This window comes from Actinia tenebrosa, unplaced genomic scaffold, assembly GCF_029948245.1.
Source record: "Actinia tenebrosa isolate PJP-AT-01 unplaced genomic scaffold, QUT_ActTen_1.0 PGA_scaffold14__42_contigs__length_11649687, whole genome shotgun sequence".
Classification (NCBI taxonomy): Eukaryota; Metazoa; Cnidaria; class Anthozoa; order Actiniaria; family Actiniidae; genus Actinia; species Actinia tenebrosa.
In genome coordinates, this window is record NW_028292574.1 from 1,079,614 (window position 1) to 1,104,939 (window position 25,326).

Here is a 25,326-nt window from a genome sequence, read left to right on the forward strand (position 1 = left end):
ACAACATACTGCAGGACATGATGTACACAGGAAGCCCACAGGCAGACATTTCATCGTTTCCATCGATTTCAGACATTTTGATTCTCTAATTTTAATTTTTAAAGAAATTAAAGCAGTTCGAAGAAATTAATTAATATTAAAAGAAATTGCGACTTAATGTTTGCCGCTTTCATTCGAATAGCATTACGGGTTTTTTTTTTTTTTTTTTTAGCATTACGGTACTATACTCACAAAGTCATTGGTTATTGGGATTCCTGTGGTCTGCGAACCCCAATAAGAATTTTTAATTAGGACATTTTCTGCATTTTTACTGTAGTGAAAATTAACATTGCTTCTATCAATGGTCGATTCTTTGATATGAGTTGACTGTCACTGGTCGTCATGGTGTCTACCAATACACAATTATTATTTATTAATATTCATAAAAAGAGACCACGGTTTTCACGCCTTTAAATTGTTTATAAAACGTAACGTTTTATGACATGACCGGCGTTTTAATATTGTTCAGCTTGTTCTTACTCTTCTCGAGGCAATAAGAATGTAAATAAATTGTTTCAAAGCGTTTTGGGAACTGTAGTAAGATAACGTTATGTCTATTCCAAATCAACCATTAACAGGGGTCACAGGTCAAGATGGCAAAAAGTTAGGGAAAGTGATCATCTTTACTAGGCATGCATCGCTCATTACAATGCGTAGCTGTAGGAGTCATTACCTATGGTATGAAATAATCTTCACAGAGTGCATAAGAGGTAGGAAAAGCTTCTTGACTAGTTACACCGTGACGGCTCGATGCATGAAAGAAAAAGGCGACGCAGCAAAGTCTCGGTCAGGGGGGGGGGGGGGGGAACCTCATATATCCACATACCCACAGGCTCAGTAAAACTTGCTGCGCCACTGCCCATGGACTATTAGTGTTTCCACGAAACATGGATTCACAATTGGGAAAGAAAGAATGCCTATTAGAAATGAGAGAATATTAGTCTCAGAATCGTCTGGGGTGGTTCCGTGGGCTCCATGGAACCCCCCTTTTGTAAAATCTTGTGAAGCTACTAATCATGTTACGCTCAGTTGAATGAAATTGGAACCCCCTTTGAGAAGGCAATCCTACCACCGTTTCCTGCGATTTCCTTTTTTAAAATCTTGGATCCGCCACTGAAAACTTGATACAACTGAAAATTAAAGCAATTAATTGAAGTATATTTTCAAACAAAACGACATTTCAATCGTTCGAACTTTAAATTATTATGTAATTATGCAATTAACCTTTATCACGTTAATTACTGAAGGATGTTTAAGACGGAAGATCAAGGATTTATTCAAAAAGACTCCTTTTTCTTTACATTGACTTTCGATTAACAAACCAACCAACCAATCATCGAACAGCTACCGCAGGGTCTACCGCAGCTAAGCAAATGATTACAATTTTAGATATAGCGAGAAATAAATGTTAATGAAATTTGTAATTTTAAATAAAAGTTTCAATGGTAAATTAACAGCCATCTGGACACTTGAGTACAATACGTGCAGTATTCATCAACTTTATTTATTTCTTTTTCTTATGGATATGACTTTTGAAGACTGCTGATGTGACTGAACAAGATGCAATAAACTTGAATTTATTGTTTACAAGAAACAAACGTGATCAAAAATATTCAAACGGGGAGAATTGGTTAAACAATAAGTCGAAAGAAAGTTTAAAATTATCTTTTTATTGCCATCGAAAACTCATTATTTGTTAAGGTTTCTTATCTTTTGAGGGCGTTCTCTGTCCATCTGATTTATATATTTGTACAAACTACGTCACCATGAAATATAAAGAGCAAATCGACTAAAACGTTTGTGAAGCGGTCATTCAGACAGTAGCAAGCAGTGCGTACACAAGATATACTAGATATAGTCATGATGTCCCACTTGCCAAACATCAACACCAGCACCTTTAAGTCTTTGATATCAAGACAACCAGCGTTAGTAATCACAGAGACCCTTATCTATACAAGTATATCTATCGCGGCAATCCTGGGTAATTCATTGGTACTGTGGATTGTATACAAGAACCGAGCCCTTCGTACAATCCCAAACTATTTTGTCATCTCTTTGGCCTTCTCGGATTTTTCTTTTTCGTTGTTATGTACACCGTGGTCTATTGTTGTACTTGCCACGGGAAAATGGCCTTCAAACTTCACTGGCTGCCAAGTTCAGGGATACCTAGTAGTCTGGCTCGGAATAACCTCACTTCAAAATCTCATGATCATGGCCTTTAATAGGTACTGCTGTATTGTCAATCAAAACTTATATCGAAAGGTTTTCACTCAAAAAAGAACACAACTGCTCGTTTTCTTTGCATATATTATTGCTGCCATTTATCCGTTACCGTACATCATAGTGGGACAAATCTTTGTTTTTCAACCTGCAAAATTTTTCTGCTATCCGAAGCCAATGCTTGCGCGAAGTATATCAACGATGTTGATCTTCATGGGAATACCAACGGTTATAATACTTATCTGCTATCTCAAAGTCTTCTTCGCTCTGAGAAAGCATCGAAAGAATCTGCACAAACCACGGTCCGAAAGAGCACTTCAATTTCAGAGCATTACGGCCGAAGAAATTTGCATTACTAAAACGTTATTCGCGACTGTTTTTGGATATTTATTATGCTGGATGCCAGTTTTCTTCATCGAGATCATAGACCTGGGATTAGGCGAGGAGTCGCTACCTCGTCAGGTGTACATGATGTTCACAATATGTGGATTATCGTCCACTGCCATCAACCCTATAATTTATGGTGTAATGAACAAAACATTCCGCAGAGAATACAAGAAAGTGTTTATATGTGGAGTATGTGGGGATAGAAACACCGTCCAACCACTCCAGCCTAACTGTCAAACTCGTCCAGTAACAATAAATAAACTATACCAACAGGAAAAACTGACGAAACCAACACTTGAGTCTTAAGATGCCAGTGCAGTTTTGACAAGAACTGAATGAACTGAATGTGAATCTAAATACTGAAGGTGATACCTACTGATACATCGAGCAATGTGAACAACATAGCTAGCGCTGGGGTCCATGGATACGCTTTGTGTCTAGTTCATGCAAACTTCTAAAGAATCCAATACCAAGAATACAGGCACATTCGGCTTGGGTTTTGTGATGTAACAACTCATTTTTGTAGCAATTTTGGTGCAGGTGATGTTACTAACTTCTCTAGTCAGGGGAAAATTACTAGGAGAGTGTAACTCGATCTATTTCACTGGTTTATCAAATTGCTAGCTAAGCTAAAACTTACGCGCCTACTTGGTTGGTGGCTGTGAAGTCGTCCGTAAGATGCTGAATGCTTTTTTCGGCGGCTTGATTGAATTAATTTCAACTGGTTAAATTCTGTTTTCATGGACAATTTTATAGGAAAAAATTAAGCTTTTTTGAACGTCTATCTAAAATATATGGATTCAAAAATAAGACTGCATTATGCAAGGCCATGTTCAACTCGTAGTGATCTTAGAGAACTGACATCAAATCTTCAAATAATAGCTTCATTACTTCCAAAGACTACTAAGCACCTCTACAGCCAAGACGGGGGAAAATATGTTCTGTTTTCACGTCTACTTTCTAGAAAAATCGACACGAAAGTACTCCAAGATCAATATAAAGAAAGTGTTTTAAAAATTTTATATTCGTCAAATTTGAAAATGTTTTATCACTTTTTGCTTTCAAACCCTCAGACTCCGATTCCACAATATCCGTAGAAGTCTTGAATGTTTCGGAGTGAATAGCCAAAAGCGAACGTACTGTGGAAACTGCCGATTCTCTAATCTGTAAGAAATGAACATGCAAATCTAGTAAGTATTTATAGTAAAATTTCTTTTGAAAAACAAGAAAGAAGATTGTTAGCACAGCTCATATTCAAGCAGAACTGACATTAAAACTTCCCGGAAAACCAATGAAAGCCTGACCACGTACCACACACTGGCCTTGGATCTTTCCTTCAGGTAAACGCTTTTCTTTTGATGAAATACCATGTACCATGGACTATGAAACGCCGACTAGCCTTATGTTCCATGGTAATACTTGTTGTTTTGAAAACTGCTTCTTTTTTTTTTTATTTTTTTTTTATATTTTTATTTTTATTTTTTTTTTGTAATAAAAAGCGTTGAAGCCGTCCTTTGTCGCATAGTTTATTATTTTACATTTCAAGACTTGGTGAACCCCATGCCAGTGTCGGTTGTCCATTTGCTGAAGTTTCGCTAAAAATAATTTCACTCTTTCTTAAAATATCTCGTAATTTTCAATATTCAATCTCAGTATTATTATTTTTTTTTTTTTTTGCCTTGGTAGATATTCTTTAGTGTCTTGCAATGAAGTCTAAATCAAAAATAAAAATTGTATTTCAGATCTTACAATCCGATACCGCCGAAAACTAAAGACAGTAGCGTACAAGTATTCAAGTTTTTAAATCAATTTCCTAGATCACTACGAGTTGTAATTACTAAAGTTTCGTTGTTGAATCCATATATTTTCAAACATATTTTCGTAAAATTGTCCTTAAAAAAAGAATTTACCAGCCAAAATTCATTGAATAAAGCCGAAAAAAGCATTCAGCATCTTGAAAAGACGACGTCACAGACACCAACCAATCCAAGCGAGCTTGTTATTTTTAGCCTAGCTATCTGATGAACCAAAGATTTATTGAGAGTTGCACTCCCCCTATTAATTTTCCCCTGCTATAGTTTAACAGCTTTGAAGATCTGCTCTAGACACTCCTCGGATAATGGCGTCACTGGGTGGGACCATACATACACATACACACTGCTTCAGTTCCTGATTAGGTAGCATGACCTCTACAGCGTGGTGACGTTTGTCTTCGTCGTTGGTTTGTCCCCTTTTCAAGACCAAGCTCCTTCTGATCCGAACGAGACAGCAGATGAGGAGTAGACTGCCTTCCACACCAACATTTTACTCTTTGTTCAAATCTTTGAAGCCTGTTGTCTCCGCCAAGGACTTAGGTGTCATTTTAGACTCCATTTAACGTACGACAACCACATCTCAAGAGTAGTTTCCTCTTGCTTTTCCAAGTTATATCAGATTAACCGAGTCATTAAAGCAAGTTTAACTCAAAAAAAAACCTTCTGCTAATGTTCAAATCTAAAATGCTTTATTGCTTCACAGCATATAGCATGGTCAAACACTTCTATTTCTAGCATAAATATGCTTTAGTCAACCCAGAAACTCCCAAACTCTGCTACTCTGCCAACTTACTTTGCTTCCTTTCAGACAACTTATGATTCATAGACACGCAGTAATGAAATATAAACGTTTAAACAACCTCGCCCAAGCTATCTTTATTGCACATTTCGCAAACGATCCAATGTTCACGATCGTTTACACGCAAGCACGACTCAATTTCATTATCGTTGTCCTTGTCGCTGTCGCTGTCGTTGTCGTTGTCGTTGTCGTTGTCTGTAGGCAATCTCGTTAAAATCGCCCTTGTTTGCCACAGAATCCGCATGTTTCATCGGTGACTTACTGTTGATATCTCGTGTAGCTTTTTAGTTACTCTAGGTAACCTATACTATCTGTAAATATATGTATATAATCATTTTCTTGTTCTCTATGATTTATACAGCGCCCTTTTATATGTGGATATAATCAAAGACGCTTTACATGGAGTATAGTATATGGTATAAATAAAAAATATTGTATCATAATTGTATTGTATTATTAGGTCTATTAGCACACCTATAGCGACGATGATTGCAGTCTCCTTGGCACCCTTGGCGCTTTTTTGCCTGATTTGTTGCTGATGTTTGCCAGTGCCTTGGGCCTGAACTGATGTCTTTTCTTCGATCCATTTCTTTGTGATTTCCTGGTTGCGTCAAGTGTGTAATATATATACATTGATGTGGGCATCACCAGAGCCATCCAATAGTGGTGTCAACAGCAGCCTCAAATCGTCGCGTTATTTTCAAACAGTTTTTGAGTGCTAAATCTTTGCATTTTGATATCAGTTTACGTTTACATTCCTCCTTGTTTGCACAACCATGGGTGAGCTTGTCCACAATATGAGAAAGCCGAAAATTGTCAGGAAATGTACCCTGCCAATATGAATCTATAATTCGAGAAAGATATGTTATATTACTCTCCCCAACTTTCTCTCGCACATTGAAAAAATAATTCCCGTTGTTCTATGAAGAATACGAAGGTGGATTGGATTAGGCATGCTTGCAGTTGATCTATAGCAGCGTAGGTTGCTAGGTGATTTAAAACCATGGGTCCGTGTTTCGTTACCCTTCAACTAGAGATTCGGGGTGAGCCCCGGACCATGTGTAAGCATCAATACCTCTTCCTCCTCTATGTGGACCACTACCTCCCATCATCAATGGCCTTTCCCTTTTCCATGTGGACTACCATTCCATGTGGACCACTACCTCCCATCATCAATGGCCTTTCCCTTTTCCATGTGGACTACCATTCCATGTGGACCACTACCTCCCATCATCAATGACCTTTTCCTTATCCATGTGGACTACCATTCCATGTGGACCACTATACCTCCCATCATCAATTACCTTTTCCTTATCCATGTGGACCACTACCACCCATCATCAATTACCTTTTCCTTATCCATGTGGACCACTACCTCCCATCATCAATTACCTTTTCCTTATCCATGTGGACTACCATTCCATGTGGACCACTACCTCCCATCATCAATGACCTTTTCCTTATCCATGTGGACCTACCATTCCATGTGGACCACTACCTCCCATCATCAATTACCTTTTTCTTATCTGTAGTGGTTCTAGATTATCAGTTTATTCAGAGTTCAGTCAGTCAATGATTTCACAATTCCACGTTACAGGATTAATTTCACGAGTTCAGGTTTTCACGATTTCAGGTTTTCACGAGTTCAGGTTTTCACAATTTGACATATGTGCTGTCCTGAAGATAAAATCATTCGAATTCCGGATTCATTTTTTAAAAACCACAACAACTTGTCTACTCTTCCCTATAACAACTCTGTCCCATTCCCACGAGCTCCTTCTCTCTCTCTCTCCCACAGGGAACCCACTTCTATCATGCATAAGCTATAACATTCCGCCCCCTATGAACGGTCTATACTAAAACGTTCATACTATAACAGTTTCAACTAAATTATAAACGCAAAGTCTGAGTCTCTTGGTTCAAACGTCATCTTCATCTTCGGCTTCCAGCAAGCATAACTTGTGGATTGGACGTCGGTAGCTGTTTTCCTTAGTCTTCACTTCTACACTTCGAACCAAACCATCACTTCCTGGAAACACCTTAGTAACTCTGCCTAGCGGCCATTTGTTCCTTGTAGGGTTTTCGTCAGCTACCAGCACCAAATCATCAATCTGTATGTTTCTCTTTGGTTGTCGCCATTTTTGTCTCTCTTGTAGTGAGGGTATATATTCTTTCAGCCATCTCTTCCAGTAATGGTTGGCTAACAACTGTGCTTGTCTCCATCGTTTCTTGCTGTATTTGTCCGATTCGTCTATCATCTCAGAGGGTAGGTTGGTGGTTGGACGGACGTTCAGGAAATGACTCGGAGTTAACGGTTCGTCATCATCAGGATTCGGCGGATTTCGAGTTAGCGGTCTGCCATTGGAAATGCGCTCCGCCTCGGTAAATACGGTATGTAGCACTTCTTCGTTGACTGTCTCTTGTCCCATTATGGCTTTGATGCTTCTCTTGACAGTTTTCACAAGCCGTTCCCATACACCTGACATGTGTGGGGCTCCTGGTGGGTGAAATACCCATTTGCATCCGCGTTCCATCAGCTCCCCCGCAATCTTGCGGGAGTCTATCTCTTTAATGGCTTCCTTGATTTCTCTGCCCGCCCCGACAAAATTTGTTCCATTATCCGATCTTATTTCTTTGACGTGACCTCTTCGGTTCAGGAACCTTACCAAGACCATGATAAAGTCGTCAGTTTCCAGCGATTTTGCGACCTCCAAGTGGACGGCGCGGGAGTTCATGCACACAAAGATGGCTCCCCATCTCTTCTCGGTTACTCGTCCTCTTCCTCTCTTGATATGGAAGGGTCCAAAATAATCTACCCCTGTGTAGGTAAATGGTGGTTCATATGGTGTTAAGCGAACTTTTGGTAGCTCACCCATTTCTTGGTTTGTCGTTTGAGGTCTCTGTTTCTTGCAATCGATACATCTTCCGAGGATTCTTTTTATGGCAACTCGTGCTTGGATTACCCAGAATTGTTCTCTCAGGAGGGCTAGCACTTGCTCTTGACCACAGTGTCCGTTCTTCTCATGCAAGTAACGTATCAAGATTGTCGTAACGTGACTCTTCCGAGGCAAAATTATTGGGTGCATTGCGTCATGGGAAATTGGTGCCTTAGCCAATCTTCCACCAACACGAAGTAGACCATCATCATGTAACTTTGGGCTTAGACTTGCTGTGGGGCTGTGTCCTTGAACTTGTTTCTTCTTCTTGAGGCTCTGCATATCTTCGGAAAAGGCTTCACGTTGCACGATCCTAGCAACCTTCAATTTAGCGTTCTGCAGGTCTTCAGTAGAAATACGTTTCTCTTTCACGTGTCGGGACTTGATCCATTCGGTGAATTTGACTAGCCAGGCAACTCGGCGCAGGAGTACTATCCAGTTGGAATACCTCCTTGTAAGTTCCTCCACAGATGATCTGCGTTCAGGTACGGTCAGATAAGCTTCTTTCTTAACTTCCAGATCTTGTACGCTAACTTCTTCAAACTTGTTCTCGGGCCAGTTCTCTTTCGTCTTCCACAGAAACTCTGGTCCTTTAAGCCAGCGTTGGTTCTTGAGATATTCTTCAGTGTCAAGACCACGGCTTGCATCATCTGCAGGATTGTCCTTGCCTGGACAATGTCTCCACTGTTCGGGCAGTGTTTCCTCTCTGATTTCGGTCACTCTGTTTGCGACGTACGTTTGGAAACGTCGAGTTTCGTTTCTGATATAGTTTAGAACTATCATGGAGTCGGTCCAAAATGTTACTTGTTGAACATCAAGCTCTAGCTCTTTCCTCACTGTCTTGTCAAGACGCGTTGCAAGTACCGCTGACTGCAATTCAAGACGAGGGATGGTGAGGGTCTTGATAGGGGTGTTTCTGGACTTAGCCATCACAAATGAGCATTCGATTCTTCCATCATGATACTCGGCTCTCAAGTACGATACTGCTCCATACCCGACCTCGGACGCATCACAGAAGTGGTGAAGCTCAAGAGAAATTCTTTGTTCACTTGTTCGCGTAAAATAACATCTCGGTACGCATACTCGCTCCAGCAGTGGAAGATTCTCTTTCCAGGTTGACCATTTTTGTAGGATCTCACCTTCAAGTGGTTGGTCCCACTTATACTTCTTCTTCCACAGTTCTTGCATGATTCTTTTTGCAGGCAATATCACTGGTGCTGCAAAGTTTAGAGGGTCGAAAACCGCACTAATAGTTGAAAGAACTCCTCTCATTGTATTCGGTTTCTGCAATTCTGACACTTTAAACCCAAAGGTGTCTGACTCGACATCCCAGCGTACACCGAGGGCTCTTTCTGTTGGTAATTCTTGGAGTTTCAGATCGAGGAAGGACGTGGCTTTCTTTTCTTCTGGTATTTCAGCTAGGACCTCGCGGTCGTTGCTGGTGAACTTCGTTAACTTGAAGCCTCCTTTCATACACAGCTGTGTCAGTTGCTCAGCCATGCGTGTTGCAGCGTCCGCATTAGGTAACGACTTTAGGACGTCATCGACATAAAAGTTGTTCTTTACAGTGTGAACTGTCGCAGTATCGAAGTCGTCGCTGTTGTCATCCGCTGTTTTCTTCAGGGTTGAGTTTGCTGCACACGGCGAGTCTCTTGCACCAAATATATGAACTGTCATCACATACTCTTCAGGAGGATCATCAGCATCTCCACTCCACCATAAGAATCTTAGAGAGTCTTGATCTTCTTCACGTACTCCGACTTGATGGAACATGCTTTCGATGTCCGCTACAAGTGCAACTTTGTCTTCACGGAATCGCATTAATACGCCAAGCAGACTGTTCGTGCAGTCGGGTCCCTGAAGCAGATTCTTGTTCAATGACGTACCTTCATGTTCAGCAGCGGCGTCGAAAACAATACGCACTTTTCCTGGCTTATTAACGTTCGTAACTCCGAAGTGAGGTAAGTACCATGTTCGCGGTCCAATCTGCGAAGTTTCTTCAGCGGAGAGTTTGCGCGCGTATCCTTTCTCGATGTAGCCATTCATGGTGTCACGATACACTTCTTCGAACGCTCGATCCTTTTGAAACCTTTTCTTGAGGCTCAACAGTCTCTTTTCAGCTTGCTCGCGATTGTTTGGCAATTTCACATCATCTTTCTTCCACAGCAGTCCGGTCTCGTAATGTCCTTCTTTAAACACTGTTGTCTCTTCAAGCTTCGCTACTGCTCTCAGATCTTCTCTTGAAAGCACCTCTTTTTCTTTGACATCCTGTCTTGTTCCGTAGTCATCTATCTTCCAGAATCTTTCTATCTGTTCACGTAACTTCAGGTTTTCTATGTCAGTAAAGTGCAAGTCAAGTTTCGTTCGTTGTGTTTTTCCTTCAATAGTACCCGTAATGACCCACCCAAGGGGCCCTCTCTGAGCCTGGAGCTTACAGGTAGGTTCATCAGATTTCCGTACTTCAATTATCTCGTGTGCTTCGTCAACATCCTTGCCAATCAACACAGATACCCGCGGGACTTCTACTTCCGGTACTTCAATGTCTATCAGATGAGGGTACGCATTTCTGTTGATATTGGAAGGCAAGAGGTCTTCAAAAATGCTGAATTTTTGTGATATCAACCCTTCCTCTACTGTGATTGGTTGTCCTTCGCCATCGGCAGACTGTATCTGGAACTCAGCCAGTTGGAACTCTTCTTCTTCTTTATTCATCAGCGTGTTGACCGATATTCTTTTCTTTCTTCCTTTGAGTCCTATCATCTCTGCCACTTCGGCGTCAACTACGGTGGCACGGGACCCGTTGTCCAGGAGTCCATACGTCGTTATCGCACTTCCATCCGGCGCGGAGATCTTTATCGGTACCACGTGCAGAAGTATACTTTTGTCTGTATTTCGTACGTTGGTTGCGTACTGGTCGGTTTTCCTCTGTTCAGGAGCAGGCCTCTGGTCGTTACTCGGTGGATCCTTTCTTTGTTCCCTTTCTTCAGCTTTCTTGTCGACTGGGGCTGCTTTCGGTCTGGGACAGTTGTGTAGCAGCTTGTGGTGGCGTCGCTCACTTCCGCATCCACAGTTCTCGTTCGATTTGCATTGTGTTCTTAAGTGTCCCGCTTTCAAGCAAACATGACACAGTTTATTATTCTTCACGACGTTCCATCTGTCCGTGATGTCTTTCCTTGCGAACTGTGTACAATGTAGAAGGTCGTGGCTTCCAGAGCAGCAGACACAGCGACCCGGCGTACTTGCGTTTTCTGTTTTACTACCGGCTTGATACGCTTCCTTAGGTCTGACGTCGGTCGTGAAGGTGGCGGTTTTCAGCGGAGGTTGAGCTTTCATTACCTTGTGAGTGAATCTCATTGGTCTAGCAGTGTTCGTTTTCGATTCACTGTTCCGTGATGAAGTTGTAGTGACAAAGGCGGGATCGTTCTTGATTGCTGCTTGTCTTTTCACAAATGCCGCAAGGTCCTTCAACTTCGGTGACATCCCTTTCTCTCTGATGAAATACAGGGTATCTCCCCACCTTGCTGATAGGTAGTTTGGCAACCTACTTACGATCAGCTTCAGGTTCGACGTCGTGCTTGCTTCAATTTCGTATTCTCCTTCCAGCTTCTTCGATGCTGATTCAAGTTGTTCTGCAAAGTTACGTAGTCCTTTGTTGTCATCATGGGCTAACTTTGGACCAATGGTCAGTTTTTCGATACATGCGGCTGCAACCGCGGATGGGTGTCCGTATCGTTCCTCTAGCAGCTTCACAACATCGTCGTACTTGCATCCAGACGCTCGTTGAACTACTTCATACGCTTCTCCGCAGACAAATTTCGGTAAGAACTCCAGTTTTTGTCCGTCGGTCAATAATCCGTCCTCTAAATTGTCTTTCAGGCGGCTTCTAAGACTGGGGAAGTCGTCAGCATCTCCGGAGAACTTTACAGGCTGCATGGCTTGCAACATGTTCAACTTCAGCATAATTGCATTGTGGGTTGTAGTTTCTTGTAAGATGGATTCTTCTCTTCGAGGTCTCTCAGAATGGTATCTTTCGTCGGCCATAACGTTTTGGGCGTGGCTCTTGTCAGCGCTTTCTTCTTGCATGTCGTACCTCTTAGGAACGTGGGAGTTTCTCCAATATTCATCGTACTTCTCGGGGCATTGGGAGCTTCTCTGGTATTCATATTCGTATTCTCGTTTTATTCTCTCATCGCGGTCATCCGGTACATGGATGCGTGTGGTTTCGTTTACGACCCAATCAGTGGTCTGGTCTTCCTTTGTCAAGGGGGTGCTTGTGTAAAGGTATGGTCCACGTGGTAATTCTAGATCGGACTCTTCATCCTCTGACATAAATTCGGCTTCCTTTTCTGCTATCTTGGCTTCAAATCTCAGTTTTCTTACTGTTTTTTGCTTCTCTAGTTCAATGTCTATCTTGCGCTTTTCCATTTCCGCTTCCAATTTTGCTATTTCTTCAGCTTGTTCTGCCATCATTTTCTTCAATTCCGCGTTTTTCTGTAGTTCTCGTTTCTTCGAAGAGCTCAGCGATCTAGTTTTCGACTTAGTAGACCCCCCTGCGTAGGAATATTGGCTTATTGTCTCATTATCTCTTTGTCGGCGAACTGGCGCCTGCTCGTCTTCTCGACATTGTTGTGCCTGTCTCAAACGCTCGCATGCGGCATAGGCACACTTGTGATAATTATCTTTGGCATGTTCGTGTTGTTGTTTTACTCGTAAAAGTTCTGTTTCACTTACATCTTCCTCGATGTAAACACTGTATTCATTTCTGTACAAATCCGATGCAAGTTCTAATTTCTTTAAATAATCAACATTTTTTTCGGCTTCGAAGCATCGTTCCACGTCTCCAACTTGGTTGACAAGTCTTGACAGGTGGGATAAATATCCCGCCAAGGAATGTCGTCTTTGTGTAATCCGTTCGGCTTTACGGCCTTCGAAATCTTTCATATTTTCTTGAATAATTCTCTTACCTCTTCGGGATCCAAGATCCAACTCTCGCTCAAGTTGTCTCCCATATTCAGACGGTCCTTTTATCATGTTTTCAAGTTGTTTTTCTAATTCGAGGATTCTTTCATGTTGTTGCTCGATGGTCAAGTTCGGGTTTCCTTCGGCATTCATCTTGTGTTTTCTTTCTCGATCAGTTCGTTCAGATTTGACGATATGTCGAATTTTGTAGTGGTTCTAGATTATCAGTTTATTCAGAGTTCAGTCAGTCAATGATTTCACAATTCCACGTTACAGGATTAATTTCACGAGTTCAGGTTTTCACGATTTCAGGTTTTCACGAGTTCAGGTTTTCACGATTCGACATATGTGCTGTCCTGAAGATAAAATCATTCGAATTCCGGATTCATTTTTTAAAAACCACAACAACTTGTCTACTCTTCCCTATAACAACTCTGTCCCATTCCCACGAGCTCCTTCTCTCTCTCTCTCCCACAGGGAACCCACTTCTATCATGCATAAGCTATAACATTATCCATGTGGACTACCATTCCATGTGGACCACTACCTCCCATCATCAATTACCTTTTCCTTCTCCATGTGGACTACCATTCCATGTGGACCACTACCTCCCATCATCAATTACCTTTTCCTTCTCCATGTGGACTACCATTCCATGTGGACCACTACCTCCCATCATCAATTACCTTTTTTTCTTCTCCATGTGGACTACCATTCCATGTGGACCACTACCTCCCATCATCAATTACCTTTTTTTCTTCTCCATGTGGACTACCATCTTCCATCATCCATTACCTTTCCCTTCGACATCTCCATGTGGACCACCAATTTCCAAACCCGTAAAATCCCCATACCCATCCCCCAATCAACCCGTTAATAAATCGTTAGTAAACTCCAGAGACTCAGGGTGGTCACTGACAGGGTTTCTTTACGTCTTCGGTGCATGGTTCATTTACGTCCCTCCGTTGCAGGGGGAGGGTATAGAAAGGAGATACGGGACCGCCACTTTATTTTTTGTAGTTGTTATAACAAAGGCAACACCTTCTCCTCAGGTATTTTAAGACACTGAGTGTTGGTTCGAGTGGAACTCGAACAACAACTTTCCGCACAAAAGTTTGATGCTCAACCAACTGAACCAACCGGTGAGTGGCGGTTAAAATGCGCTGTAATGTATGTTTCTAAGAGAACACAACAAAACAAGAAGTTTGGCATTGGATAAATCAAATTTATCTTAGAGACGCTAGCACGACACTGAGACCCTAGCTTCGGGGGGGAAATGTTCAAAATTAGGAGCGTACTAAATACGTTACCATTACAGACCATGTGTGCTTCAAGCAAAAATCGTATTGTGGAGAGAACGACAAGTGATTTGATATTGGAATACATTGCGCATAGGCGCGGTCCGACTTGGGAATCATGTGATGCCCTGCATCTTTGTTTCCCTTCTACGATGCGATCAGAAACGCTCCCGGCCGGTGAAAATCAGCATATGCTTTGAGTTCAGCGTATTATTCAACGTAACAGTAGTTTGTGTGTGTGTGTGTGTGTGTGTGTGTGTGTGTGTGTGTGTGTGTGTGTGTGTGTGTGTGTGCGTGCGCGCGCGTATGTGTGTCTGTGTAGGTGTTTACGACTATGTGTTAGTGTTAGTGTTACGAAAGCTTTTTTTTTTTTTTTTTTTTTTGGAAAGAACCTATCGTGGACCGCTTGTTAAAAACAGTAATTATTAATATTATTAATCTAGAAACAGAAAATTAATGAAAAAGATCCGTCTTGACAGAACTACACTGCAATCCATCTCAATCTCGGTTTACTTACAGGAACGCGAGAGAGGCTTAATGATCGGTGGTGGGTGCAGTGCGCTTTAATTTCTAAGTGTGCCTGGACTGAGTTTTATAGTTACATTTGTACATCTTGTTATAAACAACAGATACATAGATAGATATATCAGTCTTGGCGGTGGGAATCATAAAAGCGCTCTTAAAACTAATAACTGATGATAATAGTTAAAAAATACGTGTGCCGATGATAAAGATAAATGGGCTCTTCTTTCCTCACGCTCTAATTTTGAAACAAGTCGGCATTATTGATATCTATTTGATATGGGCTCTGCCGACAAATCTCGAGCCGAAAATGAATAAATCATAAGAATGTGCGCAGAGTTTTTCTAATGTGTGTGGGTATTTGTTTGAATGTAAAGCAACTGATTATAAACATGAGGAGATAGCAAGGAAATGGGACTCATATTCGCGCTAAGAAAAATCCACGGCGAAAATTAAACACGTACTAATTTGGTGAAACACTTTCATTCTCGCTTTTTTGTTTCTTGGTGGATGTGTTATCGCTAATGAATTCATGTACACTTCAAGTTTAATTCTTTTTATTTGCATAGCGTTTGAGATAACAGATTCTAAATTACATCGGCAAAGCTCAAAGCGATGAAATCTTGATACGTCGCATTGTCGCACGAGGTGAAATTGTTAGTGAAATTCCCTTACCAATACACCTGTCAACTGATCGCATTCTAGGGACCTTGGCCCTTTCAGTAAACTTTTCTCTGCTGAATAAATATATTAGAACATTTTATGTGCTTCCGGTACTTCGGTATTGTATACTGCAAGCGAGCGAGCGGTCTGTCTCTCGGGTTTATTTCATCATTCCTCTAATGAATAGGCGATATTTATCATGTATTCTAGCGGACCTACTTTGTTTCTTGTTTACTAAGAGGGATTGACGAAGTATTTATCGTAATTTGAAAACAAAAGTGATGGACCGTGGTGAGTTTTATTCTCGACAGAGACCACTGACACTTATCGTTGTTATCGAAGCGTCAAGGATTTCAGAGTCGAGTGAAAAATCTGTTGGCGATAATAATGCCATCTCAGCCGATAAATACCTGTTGAAATTGACTGGCAATGACTGAGATATATTACTCTCCAAATCCTAGAGAACGGCCCAAAAAAGTTAATCTTCATAGCTTTAATTACGAAGTTGAAAATACAAATTGTCTTTTAGGGTTCCATATACGACGACCCAATTAAATATAAAAAATCTATAAAAGCAATTTCCTCTTCCAAAATGAGAAAAATTGGAATTGGGTCGATAATACAGTTTAGACAAGGTGATGAGATGCTATAAGAGTTGGATCTTATTTATTGAAATAAAGACACCCCCCTCTGATTTCTTTCCAGAAGCGCTTGAACCACCCACTGTGAGTAATTATTGTGTCGGTTATTGGCTCCTTTTCTTAAGAGATGTTCTCAACCGCTCAGTGCGTTCGTAGTCAACAAGAACAATACACCTATATATATTGCGTCTAGAATCGGGGTCGGCCGCTGTGACTAGCTCAATACATCCGTTTTCCAGGTGCCTTCCGTTGAAGTCATGACACCATGGAATATCTGAAAATCTGTTTTCTAGAAACCCATGTATTTTTATTCGTTCGTATAACGGGCTGTAATTCGTCTCGATTTCCGTTAGACAAGTCGACTGTCGTGCGATCATCGATCTCGTTTAAATGGTCATCGAATGTCCGTCTTTCGTGTTTATTTACTTATTACCGTCGAGTGTTTTAATGGCTCAGATCAAAACATTGCCGTCTAGTATTGTGGTTACTTGCAAATCATAGACGAAACAGAAATAATATCTTATTGAGTTAACCGAGTCAAGTAGCATTCTGCTAAGCGAAGGAAAATCCCTAAAATACCTTGCAATGGATCGATTCAAACTTGTTTTCCTCGCCTTTACTGAACGCCGGCTGCAGCGGTTTTATCTTATCAATTTTTGGTCGGCACCTCAAAGCAAATTTCTCTCAGCACGACAGCCACGGTAAAACAGATCTAGCGTCCTCTAGCACAATTTGCCCGCAGGCTATGTATTCCTGAATGATCCATATTGTCTGAATTAACTTATTATTAGTCAGCTCTGTGAAAATGCCAGCTTTTTCAGATTTAGGGCAAAATACACTAGTCCCTTTAGCACATGTGAGCAAATCCTCTTGGCATTTGAGTGTCGGTACGTATATAAAGATTTTGTCCTTCAGTACTGATCGCGGTAAGGGTTTCATGCGGTAGGTTTTCTTGCTTCAAATATTGCTTTGATCCATTCAGTGCCTGCGGTGCGTACATGAATAGAAGTTAACAAGAGCTGAAAAGGTTCTCTGCCTGAACCCCGTTCTCACATGTTTCCGTGGTAATCTTTCTCTCTAGTAATTTAAACCGAAGTTTAATTGTTTTGTTGGTCACCGCAGGAGGACAGAAAACAGAAACTATGAACCCGACAACATCACAGATTCCGTTATCCGTGCGTTATGCAAGGTGGTTCTGATCACGAGTAAGCGCATGTTTTGCTGATATTGAACGTAGAAGTGCCTCTTCGATTGTTTAACTTGCCACAAGAGCATCATTTGGTTTTAAAGTTTTTTCAGTTTTTGCTTATTAAGGTATATAAATAGTGCCCATACACGACTACGAACACCTCCGCCTTTCAGCAAAAACAAAGAATCTTAACTAATTTCTAAGCTCTTATTGTCTTTAATGCTTTGTTTGGGTAACATTGTTTCGACTATCTCCATTCGACCCTCCGCGCTAGCGGCTTTTTTGAGCTCAGCATTTATGATTAATATTCTAATACCAGCAGATGTGAGTTCCTCGGCCTATACCTACAATATTGGCAAAAAAGAATGCATTTTTAGGTATTCTAATACTACGTTTTCTTCATGCTGTTATGTATTTATCAGGATTACTTTCAACTGATGCTCCCGACACTGAGTGGATCTGCTATGCAAATAAACAAGAAACGATGACAATAACTGATAACATGCCAATACCAAATGATCCCTCTTTACTGCAGTCGAAATAATAAACCTTTAAGTCTTAACTTAAGACCTCTTTTAAACAAGAAACCCAAACATTCATCAACCTTTAGACGAAAACCAAAACATTCAATCCAAACAATTAACCCTAAAGTTAAATCCCGGGCTTTTCACACCTTCAAACAGTCCTGCTTTCGTCCATTTTTTTAGGTGACAAACTTGCACGTTCTTTTGTTTTGTCGTTTAGTTCATCTTCTGCTAAACAAGGATTGATTAATAAACCCGAAAATAAGCCCAAGTCCCAATAAAGACATTTCGTAGAAGAAGATGTTCTGATTAAATCTCGATTGCGCTAATAACACTTCGACTAAACATCAATTGTCCAATTCAAAACATCTCAAGTGTATGTTTTCGGTAAACCTCTGTTTATTTATATTCTGTAAGATAAACAATTCCTTACGATACGAAAGCTCCGTAACTTCACTTCTGCAATCATTCATTGAAAAGAACGCTTCGGTAACATTATAGGAAATCGTATCGAAAACGTTCGGCCGTTCCAACAACACAAAAAAATGTCGGCCATAAGTGATTTTCTGCATCGACTCGAAACAGATTCGTCCATCAGACACAAATCATTGCTGAGTTTGAAAAGTCGAGGAAAAAGTATGGGGAAAACCAAGGTACAGTAGTTCAATATTGTGAGAGTGTTGTTTGGTGTGGTCAGTAATTTGTCCACAATATTGCGATAGGGCTATTGAGTTTGGCCACAAGCACTGATGAGGAAAGCTTCAAGAAAAAATATATTTACCTATCAAGACAAAGGGACTTGCTTCTTCCCAGATATCTACTTTAGAAGTTCCTTTCTCTGCTATATCAAGGGTAATCTACTAATTTACCTCAACAAGTAAACATTGAGTAAAACGCTTTACAAAACCATCGATTCATGAGTTGGTGATCTACGATATTTGCGCATCAATCGGGCTGAGTTGCAAAGAGCCGGAACAAAGACAAGTTTCTTTTAGTTTTCTTGAAGCATGAGTCTGAGTAGAATCTAACAAATGTACTCTGTATTTTCTTATTAACAAGGCGATCACGCAGGATGATAATGATGGGGTTGATTGGATCAATATATGATCTGAAACATCAAACCAAAGTTAAATTTATTTTGACAGTTGTAAAAGAGATTCGATGCACAACATGAAATGGTTTGCATTAATTTTCGATAAGACGCGCCATTACCACAGCACCTGGCATATGGATATGATATGTCTAAAATATATAAAAATCGCAGAAAAGCTAGAATGGACACTTAACGATCTGTTCGCATCAGGTATCAAAAGTTTGGTTGTATTTAAAATTCTTTAGTCTCTTTTTTATTTTATTTTATTTTATTTATTTATTGGCGAAGTTGTGGTTTCATCAGCAATTTGTTATGGGAAACTGTTTACTTTTCCAAGGATTATCGCTGCGATCATTAAACTTCTTCATTACTGCAACAACAGTAATGTTATTCATAATATGTATTCAGAAACGACTAATAGATAGCTTATTTCCCCTTGATAATTTTAATCTTAATAATCATGAAGCCTTTGCCACCTTGTCCATTAATTACATCTTGTTTTGCTCTTCCTTTGCCTTGATTTCTGACTGTTTTTCCTTTCTCGCCGTATCAATATTCAACGCACTGAAAAAGCTGTCTCACATAACATGATTTTCAGTCTGGAATAGAAGTTTTTGTAGTGTTAAATGCTCTTTGTCAATAGTTTAGGAATCGAAAGCTAGCACAAGGTTAGGTATTATTATCATTGGACTGTCAGTTTCAGAGTTCCATAAGGAAGTTGTGGTCACAACTGCACTGATTACAATATTCCAAGAAGCTATGTGAAACACTCTCACATCACTGTCAGTTATTTGCAAGTAAATTTTTGCATTCATGGATTGTACAACTCTAAATTCAATTCAATCCAAACACGGTTGCAGAACAGAGTCATTGCTACTTGCTGTCAATCTCACTGAACTACATTTACTATTTACAAACTGGCACATTTTATCTCGAGGACAAAACATAATTGTAGGATTCCCCAATATTCCTATCGATAATTCTGTACACTTGCAAGTCTTCAAAGTCTTCTTCTGTATAATTTATACTGTTTCAAAATAGACAACAATACCTGTTAACAGCAACACTGCCTACTAGTTTTACACATGTAATGCGATTAAAAGTTGGCAAAATATTTACCAAAGGATTGACGTGATTCTTAGATAGAAGTTAGGAATTCATGCTATAATGATGTCCAAGCTAATGTCACATGAGTATAAGGGAATTTCATACGAATCATAAATAAAATTGAGAATATAACATCTATAATTCTTTGCAATGTGAGTTGCATGGCTATGAGAAAATCATGTAGACATAATTAAAAAGTTGTTTGAATTCTAGTTCTAGGAAGTAGAAATGCAAGGAAATTTCAACATAAACAGGTTGGAAACTTATTTCTATGAGGATTCTATCCAATTCCATGAATTGGAAATTATATATATATATATATATATATATTTTAATGCCTCTCCATTTTTCATTGAATTTTTTTAGTGTTGAATCAACTGAGGAAGGTAATGAAAAATAAAAATAATAAATGCAAGACATGGAGCTGAACTTGATGAAAATAAGTAATAATTGTGCAAATCCATATCAGCATCAAGGATGCCACTAAATTCTTTACTGAAGATTGGAACTATATATCTACATATCATCACTTTCAACCGGTGCACTTATATTCATTTAATATTGATCAACAACTACAACTAGTACTCCTATCAATTAAAACTAAAATATCTTTCATTGTTGAATTTTTGGGGTCAACATGTTTAGCAGCAATTATTATTTCCAGTGGGTTAATTTCCATTTTGTTATTCGCTTTCGCTGTTTGAAACATGAAGAATTTTCATATACTAATATCTTTGGCAAAATGCCTTTTAATGATGGCACTTCTTTATAACTTTTACTTCTCTCATTGCTAGCCCTTCAGTCTCCAATTTAATCATTATGCAAAACAATCAAGTTACAGTTGAAATATCTTTTGTATTGCTCTCATAAATATCTGACTTAGTTCTTATGTTTGCCAAAATATATTGCATCACTTTTGAACATTTCACTGTAAACATACCATGTTTACTCACTGCAGTTTTTCTCAGTCGAATACTTTACTGTATTATACACTATCATACATATCCTGACGCCGGTACACTTCAATGATCAGTGTCGTACCTTACGACCATGGTGTTTGACAACTTTCTTATAAACTAACTCAATAATATTTATTGCAAGCGAAATATTTATAGTAAATATTTATAGTTAACGAACTAGAAAACGACACCGATTTAGCAAAGAAACCAAAAAATTCAAAAACTGTATTCGAATAGGGATAATGATGTACTACAAGAAATTATGAAAACAAACAAAAAAAAAAAAACGTTATTAAAGTACTAAAGTAATCAACTTTAAAAAACGAGCGAGGTAAGATGCAGATATATTTAAGAACAAACAAGATAGTAAGACAAATGAACAACACAGCACAACACAACACAACACAACACGACACGACACAACACGACACAACACGACACGACACAACACAACACTACACAACACAACACTACACAACACAACACAACACAACACAACACAACACAACACAACACAACACAACACAACACAACACAACACAACACAACACAACACAACACAACACAACACAACACAACACAAGTGCATCATTGTGTTGTTTGTGAGAAAGCCCAGCAAAAGAACTACAAGCAAGTCACAGGAATCCCAATAGTCTGATATTAAGCAGGCAGGCAAACAGGAACGTTTCGGGTCACAACCAAGGAAATCAAACACAATCAACCGGTAACAGGTATAGACATAAGCATTTACAGCGAAACAAACAAACAATTGCATGCAATCACCCAAACTACCTGTACAGGAAACCTTTCCGAGTACAAAGAAATGATAGAACCAACACGGTACAGACAACTATAATTGATTCCATCTCCGCCGGCAATGTTCAGCCAAGCATAGCACTCTCATTCAAGTTGTTTATTCAAGCATTTCTCCTAATATTGCAAATGATAATCCTCTTAAAAACACAATTGCACAAACAGGTCTACTGAATGCCTTTTCCAATATCGTACTCTTTTACCAAGGCATAATACTTGAAGCAGATATCTAACCAATTTTTAAAACCCTCTCCAATTTTATCCATTTATAGTTTTACTTCAAAAAACAACATATCCCAATTAAGTGCGTAATTTCCATGGTTACGTTACAACAGTCCTGGGGTTTTCTGTGGGAGGTTATATAGAACTCGATCAAAACGTTCTAGTACCTCTTTTCCAGCGAATGACATAACTTTTATTTTAAGCTGTGTGGAAACAGACATACAAAGTTTTGTCTTTGAAGAACTGAAATACAAAGCAAAACTCTATGACAAGAATGACCCAAAATTAATATGGAACTTAATTGATTTGACTTCCTTTGGCGTCCCTTTAAGAAATAGGAGCTGACAGAGATATACGCAGTTCGTTATCCCTTTAGTTCTTGGTCCATTGTACCTCATGAAGACACTGGCGATGTATCAGGGATACAAGATATGGGATCACGAGTATTTGGGAATATGGGAAGGCAAATTTACAAGAAAAATTGGGTTCAAAGTTTTGAGTGAAAACTACATGTGGAACGAATTTTGAAAACGAAATGCAATAAAGGAAAACTTCTTTTGACGAGCATTCAGAATTTTGAAAGAAAATCTTGTAAAGCTTGATAAAATTTGTAATGAAATCTTCTTTTTTTATCTTTCTATTTCTTTCTTTCGCTTGGTCAATTCAGCAGGACAACTCAATGCCATTGTGAACAACTTGCTTCCCAAGCAACCGGTTCATTTCGTTTAAGTGCAAAACTTTGATTTCACAATAACATTTACCAAATTATAAATACTTACAAATCATTGATATCACTTCGTCTTGATTCTCTTTATTCAAAAGTTCATATTTATTAATAATGATAATAATAACATCAATCCTTGTAATAAAAAAGGAATAAAATAAATTGTATTCTCCATGATGAAATGAGGTCAACAATTAGATAATGCAGGGCAAATTGAAGAGAAAATTTTGCTTGAAAAACTGGCATAACTGATATAAGTGAAATTTTTATACCAGCTTCTCTAATAATTTTAGACCATTGAGCTTTGCTTGGAATATTCAGTGGTATGATAACGATTTTCTTTAGTAGTTGAAAGCAACAGTTCTTACATTTTTCTTCTTCTCTTTTTTTATTTTTTTTAATTTATTATTATTATTATTATTTCATTGTCTCTATGTTATATCCATCCCATATTAGTATTTCCAGCATATTCCTAGACAATGAATCGGGCAAAATAATCGTACGAAGTGCATTTTTTTAAATGTTTCTCAAGAGAACATGACACGAAACAGGAAAATAGAAACACAGCACGTTTCTAAATCATTTCAGATGCACGAGCAACTTGAATCTCTTCAGGAAATATTTCCATCATAAATTTTCCTAAGTCTGTACAGTCATGGTGTTTATTCGAAATTGTGTAATAGACGAAACCAATCCAAGCTTTGTTATAAATCACAGTATTTCTTATTTAAAAAATCAATAATGTTATATTCTTTTCAACATTTTTATTATTGTAATGAATGCCTTTGATAATATCATACACAACTCAGTCTTTTTTCATCAACCTTGCTTTCAGTAACAAATTAAACGTTCATCTTTATTCATTCTATAACAAATATTTTAGTAGTCAAATCATACGTTTGACTGTATTTAGTGTGGTGGGAACCCAGAAGCGAAGGATAGCCGTGATTTCTGGATGGTTTTTCGAATGGTTTTCTCATTATCATGTATTTCTATTTTGGTGTCAGAGGAAGAAACGATGACGTCTCTCGACATGGAATCGGGAATATCACGGGGAGATGATGCACAAGAGGCTTGAAGTAGCTCAGCATAGGTGCTATTCATTTTGAGCGTTCCTTAAGGTAAATACGGCATTTGCATGGCCATAGCTCAAAAACCAAGTCTTTCAGGAACACAATACAGGCTATTCATGTCATACAACGTTATCAGGATATTCTTTATTCTCCTGTGCCTGAAACCGCTTCGAAGTAAAGTGGGACTCATTTTAGAAAAGCACTGAAGAGTTTGGCTTGCCGCTCGTTTGTCTTCTATAGCTTAACTGTAATAAGACACCCTTGTACGTGAATTATCATCAACTGAATAAATCTGCCAATTATTTGTTATTATTTCATTCTCCGTTTTTACTTAATCTTTTATCACGACTATTATATCTACGTATTATTTATAACTATAATGTACACACTATATAGAAAGAATACCCAAGAGGTAGCACTATAAGCTGTCATAGGCAAGTGTGACAGTATTATTGAGTTTTAAGTTGCCCTAAGCGGCATATTACACTAAGATTTAACCATTTAGGTTGGGTATTATTTGCTTTTTCTTTGAGTATATCTTTATTTACTGACTTCCTTCAAGTAATATTTATCTCTTTTTGTGTTCTGTGAAGAAGCTATTTAGTAGTAAGATCAATGGCTCCTAAGCTTAGGCGGTCTATTTCCTTACTGACTACTTCCTCTTTATTTTTTCAAGTAAAATTAAGAGGCATTTTAGGATGCTTTATCAAAATACACTGATTAGTTGTTCAGCCCTCTAGGCGTTTCATGTTTTCGGTCACTACAAAGTATTTCGAATCTTGCACAAGACAGTTATGAGGACAATCTTGAATAGCAACGCTGGCCATTGTACGCCCACTGCTTGATTAAAAACACATTCCAATTATTTTGCTCGTAATGATAAATTCAAATTCCTTTTTCCTTCAATCCTCATTCTAGTTTTTCATTCACCAAAAAATATATAATTTAGCGAAAGAAATCAAGATTTCCCCGCCTTTATCTACCAGATATTTCGTGGTCAGTAGCTTGGTATCACTCTGGTACCCCATTGGGTCATTTTTTCAGCTAGTTCAGTTCCCGCGTAGATAACAAAAACTCATCTCTTCAATCCCAAAAACCTGTATACGTTTTTTTTTAATTTTCAACCATGGGAATAATAAAGCTGTTTTTATGGCTTTACTATAATGATGTCTATTTGGTTCATAAGTTTGGTTTCAATTTTCAATGAGGCAAGTTTGGACCAAGGGAAGTGAGGAGTCTCAAAGGAACCATACTATTTCAAATCTTACTTGTTTTATTAATAAATATCTACGGAAACATGAGTAAATATTTCAGTCATATTCGACGTCCTAGTTCTTATATCCA

General features: G+C 38.9%; 2 long non-coding RNA genes across 3 annotated transcripts in view; both read left to right on the top strand.

The window, feature by feature from the left end:
- The window catches only part of LOC116298776 (uncharacterized), a 231,119-nt gene that overhangs the window by 204,818 nt on the left and 975 nt on the right, over positions 1 to 25,326 (top strand). The window contains exon 1 of one of the 2 annotated variants that reach the window (XR_016119647.1): positions 18,413 to 18,644. The exons of the other annotated variant lie outside the window; for it this stretch is intronic. This is a non-coding gene — a long non-coding RNA (uncharacterized LOC116298776). Of the gene's footprint in view, positions 1 to 18,412; positions 18,645 to 25,326 lie in introns of those variants that run through there. 2 annotated transcript variants of the gene reach the window in all.
- Positions 17,027 to 18,029, top strand: LOC148911142 (uncharacterized). The gene is made up of 2 exons (XR_016119650.1): positions 17,027 to 17,165; positions 17,401 to 18,029. It is a non-coding gene; the product is annotated as an uncharacterized LOC148911142 (long non-coding RNA).